This window comes from Coptis chinensis, chromosome 1 (genome assembly GCF_015680905.1).
Source record: "Coptis chinensis isolate HL-2020 chromosome 1, ASM1568090v1, whole genome shotgun sequence".
Classification (NCBI taxonomy): domain Eukaryota; kingdom Viridiplantae; phylum Streptophyta; class Magnoliopsida; order Ranunculales; family Ranunculaceae; genus Coptis; species Coptis chinensis.
Window position 1 is genome coordinate 79,386,534 of NC_141456.1, and position 8,271 is coordinate 79,394,804.

General features: G+C 36.2%; 2 pseudogenes across 1 annotated transcript; one reads left to right on the forward strand and one right to left on the reverse strand.

Annotated features, from left to right (window-relative positions):
• Positions 1-809: 809 nt before the first annotated feature.
• LOC147525334 (importin subunit alpha-1b-like) lies at positions 810-5,106 on the reverse strand (annotated as a pseudogene).
• Positions 5,107-5,115: 9 nt separating this feature from the next.
• LOC147525335 (ylmG homolog protein 1-2, chloroplastic pseudogene) lies at positions 5,116-6,195 on the forward strand (annotated as a pseudogene). The gene has a single exon (XR_015221406.1). The product of XR_015221406.1 is annotated as a ylmG homolog protein 1-2, chloroplastic pseudogene (transcript).
• Positions 6,196-8,271: the final 2,076 nt, after the last annotated feature.

Consider the following 8,271-nt stretch of genomic DNA (forward strand, 5'->3'; position numbering starts at 1 on the left):
AAAAAAAGTGCTACTAGTTGCCTCCAACCCAACGACAGTTTAAGCTAAACTTAGATGGTGTATTGGTGTATCAAGGGGAATCTTTAAATTGTAGGTTATGGTATATATATATATGAGTTAGAGTCTTAGAGATTACATTGGTAATTTCGTATTGATTATCCAAACTACAATCAACTAAAGAGATAGTAAATCTCGTTCAAAGAAGATGACCCCTCTAATAATAACCTATTACATATCTCTACCTAAAACAGCTAAATCTTTTGTGGGAGCTGTACCGAAAGATAATGAAACGATAATAATAACTTTTATTGCTCATTTCTGCAAAAGTTTTTGGAACCGATTTGAGCCTAGGTGAGTTGGTTGGGCACCGTATAGTGCCTAGAAACCTACGGCCGCGCTGGTTGCCTAGGCTGATTTTTAGAACACTGTCTACATGTATTTCGAATAAAGTTTCAATCCATCAATCTAAAACACATTGAATAGACACAGTTGTTAATAGTCATAAATCAATTCATGTATTGTCCTATATAATTTCTACCATATTCATTTTTTTTTGTTATGAATACACTCATTTGTTCAAACTTTTCCGTATGTTCATTCTACTTGGGATGTTAAGTCTGCCTTTCACAGTCACATTCTATTATATCATCAAAGTTTCAAATAACACATGAATTGAATAAAAAGGAAAATAAATCAAACAAATTAATTCTGAAATTTCACATTGGCTGCACCAATTTAAAAATAAGATGAAATCAACTAACCTGAAGAAAAGGCAAAAATTGTAAATAAATATTCTCATTCTCTCTCCTCTAAATCAACATCACCACCATGTACCTATTATCAACCAATATTTAGTAACCAAATGGACTAAGAATATACCAGATGAGAAAAAGGCAGGGAGATGTAAAATTGAGACGTATATACTTGATTTGATTAGGATCGCCACCAGAAGTAGCATTTGATAATGCCCAAGCAGCCTCTTTCTTTATATCAAACTCAGCAGTTTGGAGCAAATGAATGAAGGGGCCATTGGGCCAATAATATCTGCAACAATTACAGCCTGTAGAATAAGAAAATATATTAAGGTAAAAATGGATTAAACAAAATAATAAAGGAATATTTTTAAGATAAGTTTTACATTCTATGTTGTTAAAAGCGCAGGCACCCCCAAGCCGGGAGAACCTTTGCCGGCCTTGTTCACATCACATTTCATTTCTTTCACAACCAAATGTAGGTATAAAAGCAACAGTTGTGTTTCTTCACTTTAAAAATCCAGGTAACATTCCTAATTAGGTTTTACCCTAAACTTAGCTTGATTCAAGGATTTGCTGTGCTAATTATACAACCAAAATCCCTACAAAGAAAATGTAAACTCTTATAAAATTCTGCAGTCTTGAAGTGGCAGCAAAGTTTTAAACTCAAATTACATCTTATTTCAAAGGATTTCGGTTGTGGAAGCACACCCACCAAGTCCTTGAACCAGCATACAATATTAGGATAAAAAAAACATATCCCAATTCACAGTAGTAGACTAAATATGGTAATAATAGAATAGTGAAAGGAGAATATATTTCGTACCTATATCTGATCCTTATTTCCAACAGTAAAATTTGAAATGGTCCAATAAGCTTCTTTCTTGATACTCTTCTTGTGATTATTTGTTAAGAGGCTCAACAGGCAAGGAAGCGCTTGAAAGTTGATTATAGCCTATAAAAAGTAGAAGAAAATCATCAAAGACAAAACAAAGTAAAGATTCAACGAAGTTAAAAATATATTAATGTCTTTGCAAACTTTTTATTACTTATATAGTTACAACATATCTCTTCCCTAACCAAGTAAAAACTGGTTATAAACTTGTTTGCCCTCTAGGGGGTTCAAAGTCACATCACTAAGACTCTTTAAAAAAACAGGTGTGGGCTCATTTTGTAGAGAAGACAAACACAGATTGACAATGATTGTAATAAGATTAAACATATTTGACTATAAAACCATGTCGGAACAGATCAAGCTGATTTTTAGGGAGGGGATCTGATGTAGAACATTAGTCGAGTTTGTCAGTGTCATAGGTGTGCGCCTATGTTCTCTCTACATGTTATGGGTGTGAGCCCCTTAGTTGAGTCTAAGCCCATGGTTCGAGTCCATTAGTTAGTTAGACACATGTCGTGTTCCTATTGGTTTATGCTTTCTAGGTTTATTTTAAATAACAGGCTTGTAGTTAGGGTTTCAGTAGTTGTGTTTATGTGTGTGATTTCTGATTGAGAGATTCAATAAAGAGTGATTTTTAGGTCGTCTTTTAATTGTGTTTCAATTAAAGTGTAGATTCAATTAAACTGAAGTTTCCGCTAGTAAGATCTACATTATTTGGTATTAGAGCAGATTAATTCCAAGAGTTACTATTTACGGTACTATTCCCGAAAACACTATTCGCGAAACATTGTTCATCGGGCACTATTCACCACGTCACTGTCCACCCAGGTTATTGTTCACGGCGATTTTTTTTTTTTTTTAAAAGTCAATTTTTTTGTATTGTTATGATGAATCACAAAGCAACTTGAGGTCGTCCTCCATCCATGGATACTCGCATGTCTCATTTAGAAGAAATCATGAAGAACATGACACAGATGTTCCAGAATCTGATGGAAGCGAAGTTTCCAATCCAAAGAGAGGTGCAACAGCCACCTCCACTACCACAGAATAATGGTTCAGTGGCTAGTAGTGATGATGCATCTCAGGTTGATGATTCAATCCCTCTTCTGAACCCTTTTGCGCCTACAAATCCAGAAAACAACGGAGAAAACATAGTTGGCATAAAAGATAACACCAACAGGGAACCTCCTCTCAATGAGGAACGTGAGGGTGTACCCCTCAATGATGGCGCTACTCGGCTGCCGGCAAGTGTTGAAGCCCCCCTATTGGGCGCTCCACCAATCTTTGATAAGTATGAAGATGAGTATCTTTTTGATAAGTACGAAGATTTGATTTGGGAAAATTTTGTGACTCACTTTGACAAATGAAATGATTTGTTTTTCAAAAAAGCACGATTGCAAATTTGAATTTCCTTAAAGAAAGTCACATATGTTGGTGAAGTTACAAGCTTTCAAGACGAGCCATTGGCACCAAAAAATTTTGGTGCATCTTCTGGTTATTGTTTTCATAATCTGTGTGCAAGAGCATGTTGTGGGTTACTGATTTTAAGCCAGGGAAGCTGCTACAAAGGAAAAATTCATGGTCGGATTCCTTTCAGCAGGGGTATTGGAAATCTCCTAAAGCTTGTGGATGTGGTTCTCTTTACTTGAAGTTTTTGTTGATTAGAAATTCGATGACGATTTTTTTTCGGTTAGGGAGAGTGATGTAGAACATTAGTCGAGTCTGTTAATGTCATAGGTGTGCACCTATGTTCCCTCTACATGTTATGGGCGTGAGCCCTTTAGTTGAGTCCAAGCCCATGGTTCGAGTCCATTAGTTAGTTGGACATATATCGTGTTCCTATTGGTTTATACTTTGTAGGTTTACTTTAAATAACGGGTTTGTAGTTAGGGTTTCAATAGTTGTGTTTATGTGTGTGATTTGTGATTGAGAGATTCAATAAAAGAATGATTTTTAGGTCGTATTTTAATTGTGTTTCAATTAAAGTGTAGATTCAATTAAACTGAGGCTTCCGCCAGTAAGATCTACATTATAATTGAATTAAACTTATAATGTAGATCTTACTGGTGGAAGCCTCAGTTTAATTGAATCTACACTTTAATTGAAACACAATTAAAAGACGACCTAAAAATCACTATTTTATTGAATCTCTCAATCACAAATCACGCATATAAACACAACTATTGAAACCATAACTACAAGCCCGTTATTTAAAATATAATATAGATCTTACTGGCGGAAGCTTCAATTTAATTGAATCTACACTTTAATTGAAACACAATTAAAAGACGACATAAAAATCACTCTTTTATTGAATCTCTCAATCACAAATCACACACATAAATACAACTATTGAAACCCTAACTACATGCTCGTTATTTAAAGTAAACCTAGAAAGCATAAACCAATAGGAACACGACATATGTCCAACTAACTAATGGACTCGAACCATGTGTTTGGACTCAACTAAGGGGCTCACGCCCATAACATATAGAGAGAACATAGGCGCACACCTATGACACTGACAGACTCGACTAATGTTCTACATCAGGATCCCTCACAAACATCAAATTCCAACATATATAACTCAAGTGACCATGAAAGATAGAATCAATATTAATGGGAAAATTTCACTATATGTATTACCTGAGTCTGCATATCATCTCGAGTAACAATATTTCCAACTGTTTGAAGGGCAGGGATTAACATTGAAGGCGATGGATGCTGAGAAAGAAAGAATGCAGATGTTCAAATTTCAATCAACTGCAGATAATTCATCAGTTGATATATTTTTAATAGAACTTAAATGAAATCCAACACTCACAGCAAGAGCTCAACAAACCGAGGACAAACACCATCTTGGATTTTGTCATTCGTACCATCAGACAAATAAGAATCTTTATAAGATAGTGCCCAAGATGCATCTGTCAGTACTTCCTCATCACTTGAATGAATAAGCCGCTCAAGAGCAGGGAGTGTAGGCTTTGTTTGCCCAAAAGTAATCACAAATAAGTTACACCACAGTAAAATATCTACTAGAATCTATGTCACTACGTATATACTATGTGGATATCCAACCTGTTCGCAAGGAGGTTGTGTTTTCTCCCAGGAAAATTTTGATAAAGTCGAAGTGGCATTTCTAAGTATAGAAAGCTTGGCATGCTCATTCACGTGTGCAAGCAATGGGATCAAGGCACCATGGGCAAGAACAAGACCTCGGCATTTGGTAGAATCACCAGCGACATTTCCTATACTTCTGATAAGATGATGAAAAATAATAATTTCCAACCAGTAAACACTCTAATTGCTACAAGTTGATTATGAGAACTCTGAATTTAATCTCTATGGTTGTCCGGCTTTTCAGGTGCATGAATTGAAGGGAAAGAGAATTTTTTTTTTTTATTGAAAGTGATATACCCTTTTTACCCTTTTTTGTAAACTTATTCTACCGGTTGCCATTTTGCAAGAATGAGTGGATTGCGTATCCGATGCATCTCGCGCAGCATAATAGATTTAGCGAAGAAAAAAACTCCTCTTCTTCTTCCTCATCCGTATAAGTGTATAACAATGGCATCTTCTCTAATCACTACACCAACCTTCATTCTCCATAACCCAAACCTCACTAAACCTTCATTCCTTAACCCCAACCTTTCAATCTCTCGAGCTGACCTCTCTTTCCCTAAAAAAACCCATTCTTTCAATCCACTTAACCCCCTCTTCAAACTCCATGTTTCATCTTCAACAAAAACACCTCATTCTCTTCACCCCACACCTTCTTCTTCCAACCCCTTTTCTCCAAATCTCTCAAATTCAACTGCAACACTTGCTACCATCTTTGCATTGGGTATAACACTGTCGAAAGTGTTTTCACAAGCAATAAAAAATCTTTCTTTGAAAATTTGTACGAGTCCAACTTCAGAACAAGTACTAGCATTGCAAAAACTACAAGGGAACCTTGTATGCACAATGGGTCCTTTGTTTTTTGCAGCCTTAAGGGATAGGCCAAGTGGGTCTTTGAATACACCATTGACTGTTGTAGCTGCTGGAATGTCCAAATGGCTTGATATTTATAGTGGGGTTTTGATGGTTAGAGTATTGTTAAGTTGGTTTCCTAATATACCTTGGGATCGTCAGCCTTTGTCTGCTATTAGGGACTTGTGTGATCCTTATTTGAATTTGTTTAGGAATATTATTCCACCGATATTCGATACTTTGGATGTTAGTCCTCTTTTGGCTTTTGCTGTTTTGGGTACTTTGGGGTCTATTCTGAATAACAGCAGAGGAGCTTATTGATGATGTGAAGCGGGGCGGAGCTGGAGCTGGAGCAGTTGCGTTTGTTTGGTTCTTTGGTTTGCTACTTGGGAGGTTAACTTTGAGTAAGGGAATGAAAATGTGCTTAAATTAAAGATTTTGTTTTGATAGTAGTTATTGGTAATATATGTAGGTCTTTGTATTGAATTTTATGCTTAACTGTAGTATGGTGTGTAAGGTGATTCTGGGATTGAGTATTGCATTATATTGATATGAAAGATAGGAACTTTAATTTGATATGATTGGTATTTATGTTGGAACTTATTTGTAGTACAGGATGTGTTCCTTGTTTAAGTTGTATGGGATGTACAAGTTACAAACTGTTTCTTGGCTTAAAATGGGATTGGAACTTAGAAGTTCCGAAAAATTCAAACCTGGTTGATTAATGGTTTTATGGAGTACTGAGGTGTGATTTTCTTGATAGTTCTCTTATAGCTTTTGATGTCTTGAGTTTGTGTCATAATACCATGCTGGGGATGGATGGAGTAGACTTCAAGATTGAATTGTTAATATTGTGGGAGGTCCCTTGTGTTAGAAACTTATTAGGGAAGCTACTTACCTATTTTCTCTTTGACATTTTTTTTTTTTTTTTTTTTTCTGATCATTGATTCTGAACATGAACTTGTTCAGGATACTCACACCTAAATCTGTACTTACCATAAAACTAGGTGTGGCAATCAGTGTCAGATTCTTATGTAGAATGTCAATTAACTTATGTGTCTGCAGTTGCTTACGTAAAATGGGAAGACTTGAATTAGGTTTGACTAAATAGGGGGAGCAAGCAGTTACTTGGTCTGTGTGGAGGTTTCATATTGCAGATTGGTACTGATGATGGGGACTTGTGTAGTTGTGTCTGTCCACAAACCTAATAATTCTCGTATCCTCTCTATTAGGCCATTCAAACAATTATTCACTGATCTATGATACCCTGGATCTGTTTGTTCTTGGCGTTTGCTGTTTTGGGTACTCGTGGTCATTTCTTAACAACAACAACAAATATATTGAGTTGGTTTCTCTACGGAGCTAAACTTTTTGACTGAGGAGTGCAGTTTTTGTATCACATTATTGTATGTAATTTATGCTTTACTGATGGTAACTTTGCATTAAAATTTAAGTGTTTGCACTGAAGCATATGGTTGATTTTCAATATAAATCTTGAGACTTGCTCTTAGAGCTTCTGCTGTCATGATCACTTAATAGTTGAAGTAGGATGTCGATGAATTCAACGCTATTAAATTTTCTGTTGGAGCAAATGCTTTCAAGTAATCGTTAGGTTCGTTTTTGTTACTTCAGGAATGGTATATGCTTTTATTTGTTCTTATTCATACCCTAGTAGGAGTGCAAAAGTCAGGTTGTATGTAACAAAGTTTCTCCCTATTCATATGCTGATGACTGATTGAGTTTGTCGTGTTTAAATCTGTTGCCAGGTTAATTCATGTTGTCTCCACCTAGGGCTGATAAATCTTAGTTATTTATTGAAACTCTGCTCTACTCTCTCTGCTAGTTTTACTGGGGTGTCCTTTCTCCTGGAGTGTCTGGTCAGCTTACCTCCTTGAGTTTAGAGTCTCTTGGGTGTGCTTGTGCTTGCTTAGTTCGTGGAGTCCTGGCACTTTCACTCTCTCTAGTGATTGGCTATGAAATCTTTCACCTTTTGCGATTTTGTGAGGTATTTGGGTAAAATCTAAGGAATTGCTGCAACTATGGGCAAGTCGGTATGTCTTTTGAAGTTCTTTTATTTTTGTGGTCCAAGGTGTTTAAGTAATTTTGCACGTCTTTTGCTACTTTGTTGCTAAAAAATTAATATTATAGCTGTAAGAAAGTTGGTCTCATACCTGAACAAATCCCTGTTACTTGCTGTTTAATCGCGGAGACTAACCCCCCGCCCCCCTCTCTCTCTCTCTCCCTCTTTCAACAGGCCCTACATTTGTGTGGGGTTGAACTTTTTGTCAGATGAGTTTGGGCAGTGAGTTATGGTTATTTAGGGGGTTTTCAAATTTGGGAAAGACATTAGTGTTGAAGAACACGAATGAAACAAACTTAGATTAAACATAGTTTTGGTTTTAATGGTGGCTATTAGTGAGCGATTTTCACACTAAGGGTATTTTCGTCTTTTGACAAAAAAAAAGATGGAAAAAGAAAAAACAAGAGAGAGTGAGAGCGGGAAGCCTAGAACACCAAACAGGATTCCAAATAATAATGATGATGAGGAAGCGGACAGACTACAAACTGAGTTTGAGAGGGTTAATGGGAAAGGTTCGATGGAGAGGATGTTGCAACGTAGATTAAGAAAGATACACGATGATCTTTTAGTAC